Source organism: Cryptomeria japonica, chromosome 10 (assembly GCF_030272615.1).
Source record: "Cryptomeria japonica chromosome 10, Sugi_1.0, whole genome shotgun sequence".
Taxonomy (NCBI): Eukaryota; Viridiplantae; Streptophyta; class Pinopsida; order Cupressales; family Cupressaceae; genus Cryptomeria; species Cryptomeria japonica.
In genome coordinates, this window is record NC_081414.1 from 824,763,483 (window position 1) to 824,780,563 (window position 17,081).

A 17,081-nucleotide genomic window follows, 5' to 3' on the forward strand; every position below is an offset into this window, starting at 1 on the left:
TTACCTGCCAAGGCGGGATTCATAAGGTATGTAGTACCAAAGTCGAAGAAATATCAAGATGTGGGCTAAATTTATCACAACTGGCCATTTGACCTTAGGGATAAAAAGTGTTTGAAGTGTGTTCATTTTAAAGACCAAGTACAAATTGAGCCGACTTCAGGCTTTGGAAATACACCTTAAAATACATCTAAAGGAAGGGTCATATACAAGTCCAAGGATTGGGTTGATCTAGACCCATACTCATTTGTGCCTTTGAGGCAACATTCTTGTGTTTGTGTGCTTGCTTTGTTTTCTTGTCAAAGAAAAATCAGAAAATCACTTCCCAAAAACAAAGTATTCATCCAACCAAACATCTGTCAAAACAACCAAAAACATCAAAAACAAGGTACAAACAACAAAGAGTCAAAAACTTTATGACCATTCTTCACATCTTGCGAAAGAAGAAGTGTCATTAGAATATCAACTTGAAAAGAAGACCATTAAGCTCAAAGGCTTTGATCAAAAAGAGGAAATTCTTCTATATCAATCGACAAATCTTTGTCTCCCATAGAATCTTTCTCCATCGCATGCGTCTCTACCTTCAAAGCAAAACAAACAAATTTGATTCCGAATCATTGAACCATAGAGCTTTTATGCAATATAGAGCTCTGAGTTATCACAAAAATCAAGGAGGAAAGATTAACCCCAATTTCTTCCCAAACATCTGTATCACATACAACACAGCTCGAGAAATACCACCAACACCTGAAAGGGAAGAGGTAGAGTTTATCCCATTCGTAACACAAAGTTTTTATTGAAAGTTGAAAACGTTTCATCTATCATCCCATTCATACATCATCATTCCATCATCAATCCATCCCAACTCTCAAAACATTAAGAGGTTCTTGTCCCAAAATTCCTTTTAGATATTGCTTGAATCAAACACATCACATCACTTTTTAGATTGTTTCTACATCTAGGATAAGCTCATCCTAAGAGACACATCTACGCAGGTTAAAACTAGTTCATGAGTGAATCTTCTCATTACTAGGTAGTTCAATTTGTAACACATCTCAGATTTCTCTACACCTTATCACATCCAAACTCCTCAAACAAACAAGCAATTCAAAGAAGCAATTTCAGTTACATCTACCTCAAATTGCTAGAGCTCTACATACCACACAATCACCAACCATCAAATCTCATTACATTAAACAACAACTCATCATCATCTTCAATCAACTTCACACAAAACTTGCAAACAAAATGGCTCAAACCCGATCACAGTCAAGGCAACGAGAAATAGAAATTGAGGAAGAAGAAGACGAAAATATCAATGAATTTCAAGAGGCACTTGGAGGAAATATGAATGACGAAAACCCAAGTACTCCCACTCCTGCAACAATAGTGAGGGCCCTGCATAACCCTCTCTTTAACAGACTGTTTGACGAAATACTCAGGAGTAATGCGGATGCTCACTTCTTAAAACTCGCTCAAGAAGGAGCCAAACTCCACTCTGACTTTGATCTTGCCCAATTAAGACAAGCATCAGAAAGACAAAGTCGCCATGAGGAGGAAAGAGGTAGAGATCACATCAGATATAACATTCCTCGAGGTAACCCACCACCTCCTCCTCCAAATGAAATGGAGATGTTGCGGCAACAAGTCAAGAATCTTGCCCAACAACTTCATAGTGGTGTTAAGACCAATCAATTCTCACTTAACGACATCTGTCCCTATCCGTTTGATAGGAATCTTTATATGCCACCCTTTCCACGAGGATTCGAAACACCCAAATTTGAAAAATATAGAGGAAAGGGGGATCCCCGTGATCATGTCCGAGAATTTCATTCCGCTTGTCTTGAAGTGGCATATGAAGACACATACCTAATGCACCTTTTTCCCCAAAGTTTGGGAGGAACAACCATGTCATGGTTTTCCCGACTACTGGGTGGCATTAGAACATTTGAGGAACTCAACTAGAAGTTCCTATCTCATTACTCTCATAACATTGAACGCGACATCACCATGGCTGATCTGTGCAACACCAAACAAAAACCAGGTGAACTATTCTCAGTATTCCTGCAACAATGGCGCCAAATGTCTAGCAGACGTTCTCTTCAGTTACCTGAACGAGAACTAGTGGAAATTTTCATTTCCAACTTAAACGAAGAAATGGAATTTCACCTGGATGTCAAAGACACAGACTCTTTTAACGATATAATCACCAAGGGTTTAAAATGTGAAAGGGCACTCATCAAGAAAGGACTCATCAAAATCTTTAATGAACCAAAAGATGGTCCTCGCCCACGCTTCAATAGCGATAAACCAAACTTCTGGAATAAAAACAAGAATATCGTCAATGATGGGGTTGTGGATGCCCGGACTATCCAAAATGCACAACCTGTGGTTCGATTTGGAGGACAAAATCCTCCACCTCAGAATAACACAAATGTTCCTTCCAATCAAGGTCGCATCACATCTCATGATGAACCAAGACCTCATCCACAAAAACAAAAACGCGCATATACTCCCTTAGGGGAACCCATTGAAACAGTGTTGCGACAACTCATTTCTCAGAATTTGATCACTCTACCTAAGCTATCCAACTATGAGCCTCAGGTCAAACCGGCATGGTGGAGAGATACTGAACATTGTGAATTCCATCAAGGAAGAGGACACAAGACAAGTAATTGTCACTGATTGAAAGATCTCATTCAAGATCTCATTGACCGAGGAGAAATTGAAATTGAAGGACATGACCCAAAAACAACAAATAATGATCATTTGATGTTCAAAAATCCACTTCCATCACAAGATCAAAGGGGTCCTTCCACTTCCCGGCGAGGCACTGATACCACTGATTATACGCAGGCTACGTATAACTACACTGTAAATCACCTGTATGATGCCAGTGAACAAATTGCAACTATCACCTTCAAAAATCCCACCTCAAATTGCAATGTTGTTACACGTTGTGGCAAGGTCACCATCAAGGCAGCTCCACAAGGCACCACCTCCGTCCCAAAGCAATACAATCTTGTGGAACAATTAGACAAAACCCCTGTGCTTATATCCATTTTAGAGCTTTTGCGTCTATCACCATCTCATAAAACCAATTTCAAGCCATGGTTGGAAATCTAAAGTCATCACCTTGTCTCACTTTTTCCGAAAGTGACAACTCTTCTTTCCAACAACCTCATAATGCTTCGCTACACATTGAAGGCTTTATCAACCAACATAGGATCAAGCGAGTCTTGATAGATAATGGAGCAGGCCTAAACATTTGTACACTACAGTTGGTCACAACATTGGGATATGCAATAGAATCAGTGGATCCTCGCAAGAAGATCACCATCAAGGCCTATGATGATGTAGAACGTTCATCCAAAGGAGTTGTGGTACTACCAATCCGAGTGGGCCCTGTGGTAAAGCACATCATCTGTCAGGTTCTGGACCTTCCTCTGCCATATAATCTATTATTAGGGAGACCTTGGATACATGCCATGCAAGCTGTTCCATCTACCTACCATCAATGTATCAAGTTCCCATATAACGGTACAGAGATCACAATCCTGGGCGATGCAAATCCCTTTGCATTTTGCCATAATATCAGCCATCAACCAGAAATTACTGTTCCTAATAATAGGGAAGCCATTTCCTCCACATCATATGTAAGTCCTGCCTCTCTTGCCAGTTCAAACACCCCTATACCCAAGCAAGAAAAGCTTAAGATGAAAGTAGCAGAGGAAGGTCCTGGAGAATACAACTTGAGTCAGCTCTTTTGTGTGGGACAAATGCCCACTTCTCCTAGAACACATGGTAAGCCACAGCAGTTACTCCAGCAACCACTAATCATGCCAGCATGTGCCTTGACACCTTTCGTCCTTGGAAAGAGTCAAGAGGAAGAGACACAAGATGAGGACCTAGCGGACTAGATCTATAAAGATCCCATCACCATTGATAAACCGCAAGTTACACTTCCTACGGAACAGTATGGCAAAGGCCTCCTCATTATGCAAAGAATGGGATATGATGGTCAGAGTGCTTTGGGATACTGCAAACAAGGACGACATGAACCTCTACTACCAGAATTAAAGCCCAAAGGTAATACAGGCCTAGGCTTTGAAAAAGAGATCCTTCCTAAACTCAGATTCAAAGGAAAACCCAGCAAACCATTTTGCCCACCTACTGCAAAGAGGACACCTTTCATAATCAAAGCACCATCAAGCACTATCCCCACTGCCCCATCGAGGCTCACAACCCCACCGCAACCGTCATCAATATCATTCATCCCACCAAATGAACCAGTAATCCCATCAGCAACACCATTTGTAGCAACAACTGTATGGAAACCTACAGCAACATCTATGGCACCAGCCATTCCAACAGAAGCCACTAAATCAACACTACCGATACTTCCAGTAACAAATCCTTTAATCCCCATCATAGTTCCTGCAGCACCGATCACTACAAAGATACATAAACCAATCACACCTACTGTGTTTAACTCCAAAGACATCCCAGTATGGTATAGCAATCGGATGCTGGAGAGTGATTCAGAGACCGACTCACATGAGTGGGAATTTGATTCTGTACAGCTTAACACTTCAGATGAGGAAGACACATCACCACCTCCACCACGCAAAGACATCCCTATTTACGGAGAAGCACAGATAAAGACCACTTGGGTACCTGAGCTGGAAACATCTTCCACAGACCCTATGTCTCATCCTACGCCTGATTCTGACAGGGAAAGTACCATCAATGACCTTCCCCACACTATCTTAACCCTCACTGATACCTCTAACGAACTTAACCTAATCGATGATGTAATGCCCATTATCCACCCTGAACTCATCGAATGGAACCAATCAAATCATCCATGTCTTGACCTCTTCCAAAACGATGAGGCTATCATTGACTTTTTGGAATTAAGGGATAATCTACCAAGCGGGGATCACAAAGCTGGATTCGCCATTGAACTTAATAGCGCAACAAACTTCGGGGCGAATGCCAAACCTTTCAGTTGCAAAAATATAACAGTGAAACATGGATCTTCTAGTGAAAACCACACTGTGGCACTGTTTGATCCCACAAAAGTAAAAAGAAAGAGCGTATCGAATGGTGAAAACCTCTTTGAGGCACCTGAGGATGAAGGGTTTGACATTCTCCCTGCTAATGCACAACAGGAACGATCAATGATTCTCATCGAGGAAACCAAAGAATACAATATGGGGACTCCTGAAAATCCTCATATCATACATCTGGCATCTCTTCTCACTCCAGAGGAACAACCTAAATTTATAGAGTTCTTCCAGAAGCGTCAGATCAACTTTGCATGGTCATATGTAGACATGCCTGGGCTTGATCCTAATTTAGTCATGCATCACCTTACCATAGCAGAAGGAGCCAAACTTGTCAAGCAGAAGCTTCGTAAGATGCATCCCCAGATTGCAGTGCTAGTCAAAACAGAACTCAAGAAACTCCTAGATGTTGGTTTCATTAGGCCAATTGATTATACAGAATGGATCTCCAACATTGTGCCTATCGGCAAACCAAAAGGGGGCATCCGCATTTGTACTGACTTCAGAGATCTGAATAAAGCATGTCCTAAGGATGACTTTCCCCTACCAAATATCGACATCATAGTGGATCTAACAGCAGGACATGCGATGCTTTCACTCATGGATGGCTTTTCCGGCTACAATCAGATAAAGATCGCACTCGAAGATCAACATAAGACAACCTTCACATGTCCATGGGGCACATACTGCTGGAATGTAATGCCTTTTGGTCTAAAGAATGCAGGAGCGACCTATCAAAGAGCAATGACCACCATCTTCCATGACATGATGCATACTATAATGGAAGATTATGTGGATGACTTACTAGCAAAATCACTTACTAGAGAAGGACATCTCCACATCTTAGATCAAATCTTTGATAGACTGGAACAATATCTTTGATTGTCTCAAGCAAAGGCATTGAGGTCGATCCAGCAAAGGTTAAGGCAATAATGGACATGCCACCTCCAAAGAATATCAGTCAGCTAAGGACATTACAAGGGCGGCTTCAATCCATCCGAAGATTCATTGCACAATTGGCTGATAAGTGTCACCCATTCACACACTTGCTACATAAGAACATTCGCTTTTAGTGGGATGCCAGATGCCAACAAGCATTTCAGACGCTTAAAGACTATCTCATGAATCCACCATTGTTGATGCCACCAGATCCAAGTAGACCATTGTTACTTTATATCTCAGCGACAAGTACAGCATTAGGTGTATTATTGGCACAACATAATGCAGAAGGCAAAGAGTGTGCTATTTACTACATCTCTCGCACACTGGTTGGCTATGAACTCAATTACACACCTATTGAGCGAGCTTGCCTAGCAGTAATCTTAGCAACCACTAAATTGCGGCACTATCTGTTGACACACAAGGTACAACTCATCGTAAAGATTGATCCACTCAAGTATTTACTCAGCAAAGCAACATTGATAGGTCGCTTGGCCAAATGGGTAATGATTCTAAGTGAATTTGACATCGAGTATGTGGACCGTAAATCTATCAAAGGGCAAGTCATTGCAGATCAGTTGGCCGATGCACCACTCATAGGCGATCATCCCCTCATTTCCAATTTTCTAGATGAAGAGATATTCATGATCACAGAAGTACAACCATGGAAACTATATTTTGATGGTTCATACACTAGGCACGGCTCAGGGGCAGGCATTCTGTTTATCACACCTCAAGGTGATAGCATCCCGAAGTCTTACAGGCTCACATTTCCATGCACAAACAACATAGCAGAGTATGAGGCCTTGATCACAGGACTCAGGTTAGCCGTCCAATGGAAATTACAAGAGCTACAAGTATATGGCGATTCCCAACTAGTCATTTGATAAGCAATAGATGAATATTAGACCAAAGATGATAAACTCATGCCATATAAACAAATGGTGGACACTCTAAAGACATCATTTACTACTATCACTTTTGAGCAGATACCAAGAGATTAGAATCGAGCTGCTGACGCTATGGCTACCATCGCATCTCTACTAGATCTTCCACAGAATTCAACACGCTACGAGTTCTTGGTAGAACAGCTTTGGATCCCCACTTATGATATCCCCGAATCCGAAATGATATGTGGCCTTGTCGGTTTTGAATCCCCATGGTACGATGAGTTCTACACCTATCTCCGCGATCACACCCTTCCTCCCAACCAATCAAATAACCAACGTAAAACCTTCATTCGCCAAACTGCTCGATATACCATTATTGCCGAAACCCTATACCGACGCAGTCTTGATGGTACTCTCCTTCGATGTCTAGAACAAGATGAGATAACAAAGGCCTTAGAAGTGATACATGAAGGAATTTGCGGGACTCACTCAAGTGGTCCATCACTAGCCAAGAAGATCATGCAAGCTGGATACTATTGGCCATCTATGGAAAAGGATTCCTACTACTTTGTCAGGAAATGCAAGAAATGTCAAGTTCACGGTGACCTGATACATGCACCAGCATAGGAATTGCAACCAATCACAACACCATGGCCTTTTTGTCAATGGGGCCTTGACCTTGTGGGTAAGATTTATCCATCTTCATCCAATGGCCATAAATTTATCATTACCGCCACCGAATATTTCACAAAGTGGATCGAAGCTGTTCCACTTACCCAAGTCACTGGCAAGCAGATCGCCTCATTCATCCTCAACTACATCATCTATCGGTATGGTGTGCCCATGTCCATCATCACAGATAATGGTCTTCCTTTCAAAAATCAGTATGTCCGTGAGCTTTGTGAGAAATTTCATATCCAACATCGCTTTTCCACCCCCTATTACCCACAAGGCAATGGTTAGGCCAAAGCATCCAATAAAAACATATTGAGAATCCTAAAGAAGACAGTCAATGATGCCGGTCGTGATTGGCATGTTCAATTGAATCCAACATTATGGGCATATCGAACTAGCATTCGAACCCCTACAGGTGCAACTCCTTATTCATTGGTCTATGGTGCAGAAGCTATCTTACCTATTGAGGTCGAGATACCATCATTACGAGTTTCCTTGCATAATCTCATCAATGATGAAGCATATAGAGTCTCACGCCTTCAGGACTTAGAGTTACTTGATGAGAAGAGACAAGCTGCATACAATCACCTCAAAGCCTATCAGCAGTGCATGAGTAGAAGCTACAATCACCGAGTTAGACCTCGTAAATTTGAGGTAGGTGATCTTGTTCTTCGAGAGAATCCTCGCAACCAACCAAACAAAGAACATCAAGGCAAGTTTGAATCAAACTGGCTGGGCCCATATGTTGTCACTACTGTATTCGGGTCCGGGGCATATCAGTTGGCTACATCAGACGGAGAACCGCTCGCAGATCCAATCAATAGCATGCACCTCAAACGGTTTTAAACCTAAGGTATACAGAGCATCAGGCTCCCCTACATATCAGAAAATATCAAAAACATTCAGAAAATGTCCTAAAGAAAATACAAAAACATTCAAAAAAAGTAAAGAAAAATCATGCATCCAAACGGTGAACAACCACTTCGGTGGCACCTTGGGTAAGTGCGATGGTGAAAACCTGGCAAATAGGCACCACTCGTAAGGGCTATGGCTCCATTATCTTTTCAGACTTGTTGCGATCACATTTACTTCATACATCCATCCATCCATCCAAAGCCATGGCTTGTTATTCATCTGTCATTAAGAAAGTACTCCATGCGTCTAGCATCCCACCTTTTCATAGTCAGGTCTAAAAACTGGGGGCAATACCCTTAACCTATTGATGGAAGTGGATTCTACATTGTCTTATGTGTCATTACGCTCTTCATTCAGGCAATCATCAAAAATATCAAAAACATTCAAAAATGTCCCAGAAAATATCAAAAACATTCAAAAACAATACAAAATCCAAAAACATTCAAAAATGATTCACAAAATCCAAAAACATCGAAAAAACCATCAAAAATCACCCAAGAACATGACAACACCTTGTACATATTCATCCGATCAGATACAAAACAAACATTGACAAAATACTCACACAAATGACCACTTATCACTCGACCAACACAATCAACATCTACAATCCAAACTGTCTTAAACAAGGATGCATCCTTCCTTATCAAAACAAAGACAAGATGACATTTTCTTTGACAAGAAAATTATGTTAAGCTATCAAATACTTAGTTGATTTATGAGTACAATCATTTGTTTATCTGTATCGGGATCTTTCAGCATTGTTTTGTATCGTTTGCGCATTAATTCCGATGAAGTTCTGGGGCATGTACTAATGGTGTCTACGTGGGAAGTTCACTAAGCTACGTGATCTTATGCAAAATGCAATCATAGATCACTACAGCTTGCTGACTACAGCGTATACCTCGACCATATGAGCATGAACCATTACTAAGGATCCATATTCTTTATTCTTTATGTATATACTATTTGTTTGTAGGTACAATGCTCTTTCTTTGGTTCCTCCTACCTCAACCAAACTGGATAAAGGTTTTTATTTCTTAGTATGGTATGCACTTGTCTCAGGATATGATCAGCCTAAGATCAAGGAGGACGATCCAAGTCATGCATGAACGGAGATAATCCTTGTCTGTTTCACAAGCAATACTCAGGTCAACTTGATCCATTATATCAAGTTGCTTGTATTAACTTGCTATATCAAATCCATGTAAGAAATACTCTGGTCATCTTGAATCATTATGTCAAGATGCTTGTATTCTCTTCCAACATTTTAAAAGCTCAATGATGAAAATAGAGCACTATGGATCATCATTCCATCTCATCTGTATATACTGCATTCCGTTGCATTCCAACCATCCATACATTCATAATAGCTGCATATCATGCATACATAGTCATAATAATGCATACTCTATTTTCCTCTTCTTCCATAGGAATGAGTCATAGGTCCTCCATTTCTTCTAACATCGAACCCCCCCAACCCTCCCCATCTCAATAATCAACATCACATATCCTTCATCGTTTCCCATCAACCCAATCAAGCCACGTTCATCACCATCCATCTCTAATAGGAGGGATTGTGTTTCCCATCCTCATTCATCCACACAATCAAGCAAGTTACTCTGTCTACACAGATACATCGACTCCCACACACCTAGACTATCAACAGATACTCTGATCAAGTATCTTCGGGTCTCAACAGGTAATCGATTATGGTAATCCTAGACTACATCAGGCATTTATCATAATGACCTAGTCTCAACGGGGCTGCCATGATTCCCCACAACCATCCATCACACGCACATACTATCAATTGATCAACCAATCAAACACAATCCAACGGACAATTACATCAATTGTCTACGTCTCAACGAGTATTTTGCTTCATATACCTTGACTTCATCGGGCAATTACATCAATTGTCTAAGTCACATCAGGTCACTTTGATTCACTTACTCAGACTTTATCATGTCCAAGCGACCAACTGACATCAACTGTCACGCTTTGACTTGACCGGGGCAATTCAACCGATTGCACCAGATTGTCCAACCAATTTTGATCAATTGTATAGCATCAATCAAAACCCCACACTACATCTGCTATGTATCTCTTGCATGACCTTAGGGTACTCGCTGGCTTGTTATTTCTTCATATTCACTCCATTTTCTCCCATTCTTTCATCATTAGTTCTAATTTCTTCTATTCTACATCCCCTCCACTTTTCATTCTTTTTCGAGAGATTGCCCGATTTTTCAAAAAAATTCGGCCCATCTCTCGAGGGGGCATACCACCCATTAAATTTACATTTTATGGGGCATTTCTTCACACCTATTTTTCTTTCTTTGAAACGACGCGATAAACTGCACCGTCTCAAAGAGGGGCAAATGTAGTCACATAAATCTGTCCACTTAATTAAATGAATACTTATTATTTATTTGATTATTTAACCATCAATAAATAATTAATTAAATTAATATTTAATTAATTCATCTTAACCCTCTTCTCCTATTAATTAAATAAATTATTCAATTTATTTGATTTAATTCACTTAACCAAATTCATACCATTAATTAAATAAATAAATCATATTTGTTTAATTAAATCTCCTCTCACATTTAAATAAATTAATATTTATTTAAATCCCCCAAAATCCCACCTCTCACATTTAAATAAATAAATCATTTATTTAAATCACCTTTATCCTCCACCCACTTGTATTTTCCTACAAAAGCAAGTTGCACAACTATTTTAAATAAATCATTTATTTAAATCACCTTTATCCTCCACCCACTTGCATTTTCCTACAAATGCAAGTTGCACAACTATTTTAAATAAATTATTTTTCTTAAATCATATTTATCCTCACCCACTTGAAACCTTTAATGGTTTCCCTTAAAGTCTTCAAACTTGATGGCTTCCTTCTATAGTCTTCTTAAGCCTTTAATGGTTTCCCTTAAAGTCTTCAAACTTGATGGCTTTGAAGTCTTCAAACTTAATGTCTTCCCTTAAAGTCTTCAAGCCTTTAATGGTTCCCCTCAAAGTCTTCAAGCATTTTAATGCTTTATCTTCCTTTTTTTCATTTAAATAAATTAATATTTATTTGAATATTTATCCAAATACAACTTGCACACATTTATTGAAATAAATGAATTTTTATTTTAAATAAAATCCTATTTTCCCTCACCCACCAAATCCACTTGCAAAATCTAATCCCCTTCTAGATTCTTCTAACCCCTTCCTAATTAACCTAATCCATCCCCTAATTATTGTCACATTCCTAAGCAAAATGGAGTCACTTCTCAAAGCCTAAAAGTCTTTGATAACCATTAAAGGCTTTCAACCTTCAACCACTAAATGTCTCAAAGTCTTGGATAACCTTTAACCACTTAATTCACAAAGTCTTCAAAAACCATTAATGGTTAACCCAAACCCTCCTACATGGTTAAAACATTTGTTTTGACTCAACCTCTACCCAACCAAAGGGTCTCATCAAGCCTTTAATGCTTTGACCATGATTATCTCTTAATCATTTGCACAAAGGTTTATCCTTGCATTAACTCCTAATCCAGTGGGTAATCCTAATTTAGGCTTGACCCTTACCTTCTAGATAACCATGAGGTCTCCTCAGGCATTTAATGCCTCCAACCTCTTCTCTCAACCCAATCTTATGTTGACACTCGTCACCATTTCATTGGTGCAAATTGTGCACATGGATCCCCAACTTTCAAGCTTGACCCTTGATTAAACCTTTCAATCCTAGCCATCCATTGCTCCATTTTTCCTATAAATAGAGCCCATTCCTTCATAAACCAGATCCTGAAAACTTGTATGCATTTAGGCTATAGACATTTTTAGAGAGCATTTAGCATAGCATAACTAAAATCTTGTCTTTTTGGTAAAATCAATCATTTTAGCATCAATAGCATAGTATTTAGCTTTTCATTTCATATTTGAAGCTTAATATTAAATCTCAATCCTCCATAAGCATCCATAGTGCAAAAAGCTGCTGAGAGCTACACTCATTTGGGACTTGGAGAGGAGAGGAACAAGGGAGGAGCAACTATGAGCATCTTGATTAGCTATTTTATTCTATGTTTATATGCTTTCTATTTCATGCTTAATATCTCTCTTGATATGCCTGTTTAGGATAATCTTTTGTTGCTAACACTAACGTTTGTTTCTTGTGCTCTTGTGTGTGTTGCCATCAAACAGATTTTCTAATCCTTTTTGCAGAGCATCACTTTGTTTTCCATAAACTTGGTCATACTGCAAATGTGTGTAGAAACAAACCTAATGGAAATGCAAGCTACAATACAAATACTAGGTATATGTCCAGAAAATTTGAAGGTCATTGTTTCACATGCAAAATGTATGGACATAGATCAGCTGAATGCAGATATGGAGAAAATAATCCAGTATCACATATGAATCAAAGATCAAATGGCATCTGGATGAGAAATTATGATAACCGGGGTAAGATGAACTGGCAAAGACTGTATGTCAACTAGTTTAGTCCATTTGAGATGGAAAAGGTAACAAATGCCATTTGCACCATCTGTAACAATTTTGGTCATGTGGCTATGAATTGCAGAAGGAGAACTGGTAGAGGCAATGTAGGACCTTGGAGATCATCTGGAATGAACTACTATCATTGTCATAAACTGGGACACATGGCAAAGTTTTGTAGATCTAGAAAGAACAAACCGGTTAACCATTCTAAAGATCAGAAAGGCAAGCAAAAAGTCAATATTGAAGAAACCAAATAAGAAATGAATCGAATATGGAAGAAGAAGAGTGATGATTTACCTGGAGAAGAAAATAATCCTTCACCCAATGTGGAGAATCCTGCACCAGTGAACTGAGCCTTTCAATATGGCTAAGGGGAGCATAGCGGTAAATCTACTTCCGGACCCCTTGAAAAGAATGAGTGGTAAAAGAGTTTGAATGCATGAAATTTTGATAACTTTGTGTCAATCGATTATCAACCAGTTTTACATCTGTCAATATTGTATACGTCATTAAGAAATGTAATTAGGGTTTGTAACCCTAACAGATGAGCATTTAATGCAGTAGGTAAAAAGGATAAAAGCGAGTTTTACTTTGTTATTTTTACCCTAATGCATTCGAGAAAGAATTTTTTGAGCACTTGTAGAGCTAAGAAAGGATTGCTAGCTGATTTTAGTCGAAGTTGTATCATGATTTGAGTGATCAAGCTTATTTGAAGGTTAGTGAAGACTGAACTGGCGTGCACATGAGTAATCAATTGGTAAATGAGGCAATGTGTGTAAAATAAGGTATTTCTTTGAAAATCCTTCTTCAAATCTAGTCTATTTGAAATGGTATCATCCTCTAAACCAATAGAGAAATTGATGATCACATCTGAACCTCTGGAGGTTGTGAAGTCAGAATGAATTGTGTCTTATAATACTTTATCTCAAGTTCCTAATGGTGTTGCAGTGAAAGGAGATTTGTCTAGCTACATTGATTGTAAAATTGAGGATTTAGGATCATTGTCAATATATTCTCAGTTGAAATCCCTTTGCAATGAAAATAGAAAGATTCAACCCGAGTATATTACGGTTTATGAGAAAGGTTTTCATAATGCAACTTATTTTCTTGAAGATTTTGAAGAGGAGCATATCCAAATTATTCTGAGTCATGTTCATGGGGAAAACATGTATTTGGAAAGGACTCACACTATAACCAAGGAGGCTATTCAAGCAGTAACTGGTTTTTACTCAATCGATGAAGTACCTAAGCTGAGGCGAATTTCAAAAGAGACAGTAAACACTTTAACCGCATCAACCTCTGATGGGTGTGCTTTTTCTGTCAATAACATCAAGGACCTAGTGGTTAAGTTGGCAACTATGGTTATAGGCTACCAGACATTCTATTCTAGCAGAATGAATAGTGTACCATGTGCAGCAGTGCATACTACTTATAAAATGATAGCTGAAAATGCTAATTATGACCTATGTGAGGCCATAAGGAGCCAATTAATGTTGATTCTTCAGTCTATCAAGAAGGACAATAGTCAAAAGTTTAAATTTGGTTAGTTGTTGATTGGTCTATTCTTTTATTTCTAGAATTTTCTACCGAGAATTGGTTATCTTGAATGGTCTAAGGATCTACTGATAACTGCCCAGATTAAGAACAACATTAAGGCTATGAGGAACACCTTCTTTGCTGCAATGAATAAATATTTCAATGAATTTTAGAAGAAAATGAGTATGAGGGTAAGGCTACCTGAGGATGTGGTGAAAAACTTTGCTAAGGACGTTATTTTTGTAGTCACCACCGATTTCTATCTGATGGAGGCTATTGAGCCTAGAGAAGATGAAATGGAAGACATGAGCTATGAAGTCAATTATGACTTATTGATCGGTTATGCCAATAACCTATTGGCATCTCCAGTGGACAAAAATAAGGCAAGATTGGATACAGTTGAAGTTCAAACTACAAAAGCTGAAACCAATAGTGTTCCAACCATAAGTGGTAAAGGTAAGAGGAAGAAGGCTAAGAAAGCACCTCTGGTAATAAAAGTACTAGAGTGACACGAAGTGTCCAAACTAAAAAGGAACCGGAACCTAAAGTATATGCAAAGAAGGAGACTGCATCAAAGAAAAGAGGTCAGAGACTGCATCAAAGAAAAGAGGTCGGAAACTGATTCTCCAACCAGAATCTGAAGGTACTGATACTGAGGAGGAACCCAAGAAAGTGAAAGCAATTGGTAAAGCAGCCAAACCAGTGAAAGAAGTTTCAAAGGCAACGGTGCCTATTAATGTCTTAACTTTCAAGACTGAGACGAATTTTGAGAGAATGGTGAAGTCATTAGGAAGAAACAAATTTGATAATATCAAGGATCATTTTGATTCATTCAATGAAGATTAGAAGGATCAAATTGTTCAATAGGTAATCAATTATTTGTGCCATTACAATAGATTACCTCATGATCTTGAAAAGGATATTTATAAATCCTTACATACTATTCTTTTGATTAAATGGGAGGAAGCAATGAAGAAAGAAAAATAAATTATAAATGATGTATTTGTGCAATATTTTTGTGATTTGTAAAAGGATGAGTTAAATGAATTGCTTGATAAGTACAAAGTCCATTTTTCTTTCAAGACAAGAAGATTGAAGCTACTTAGTGGAAAGGTGCAAACTATTGAAACTGAGACTCATCAGATTGCTCATAATATCCAACGAATGTAAGAGCTTATACATTCTTATAAGGATGAGCAAGATACTATTGATGTACCTGAAATGGATGAGGAAGAAATTGTACAAGATGATGTTGTCTCTCCTATCAAGAAGAAGGATGACACTATTTCCCAACGAGTCATACTTGTTGATGATATTCAGGAAACAATAGATCTACCTAGAAATGTTACTGCACCAGATATGTAGCCACCAAAAAATTCAAACTCACAGGTTACTTCAGCTGAGACACCGACAACTCAACTAGGAGTGGATATTCCACCAACCAAGGAACAACCAGTGAAACCCCAACTCCCACCGGTTTCACAGACCACTCAGAAGGAATCTGATGAAAAAGTTGATACACAGATTTCTGAACAGGAACTAGAGAAAGAACAAGAGAAAGAAAAGATTAATAAGGTATTATCTGTTGAATTGGTAAAATCATTAGTCATACAACAATACTGATGAAGATGCTAATGACTCAATAGGCATTTCAGGGCCTATAATTGTTGATAATATGAGTGCATCAGAAATGATGAAGATTGCAACTGTCATGCAATATAGGGCACATAAGAAGAGACTTAAAGAATAGAGAATGGAAGCAGAAACCATTCAGAATGTTGTGGATATTCTGACAAGTCTACTACTAGAAACTGCTATAGGGCATTTGACAACTCCTATTTGCAAACTTGGTCAGCTAGTTGCTGATGCATCTGACCAACTTAAGTCCCTAGAAGAAGCAATACAAACTTATGCTGAGAAGAGTTACAGGAAGAAGCATGGAGAGAAGCTTATGAAAGAGATTGATACAGGAAAAAATGCTCTATCTCTTAATAAAGATTTATTAAGAAAAGCTATTGAAACAGGAGGGAAAATTCTTGCATCTACTTCTAATGTTTCATTCTTTTATTATGATATCAATAACAGACGAATTGAAATAGAGAAAGAGCTAGAGAAGATATGCAATGCATATGTACCACTACAAGATTCTATTTTTTCTTTTGGCAAATATGTGGATGATTTGCAAAATAGGTTAGATACCTATGATTTTGAAAAGGCAAAAAGACTTTGATCCCTGAAGGAATTGATGAATCTACTCAGACCCCAAGTGGACATATTGCAAAGAGCCTATAGGAATGCATAAGCAATTTTGGCTACTCCAGAAACATTTACACTTGATTCAATGGAAGAGTTCTATACTCATATTATGACCACAATTGAGATCACTGAGTACTTTGTTGGAGACATGGGAACATGCTTTTTCTCAATTGAAGAGAAACTTTAGTGACATTTTTCTGAGGATCGCATTGCATACATCTTGATTCAAATTTTCAAGTTTTTGTATATGTAAAACATTTTGCTACAAATTTCTCTCTCTCTCTCTCTCTCTCTC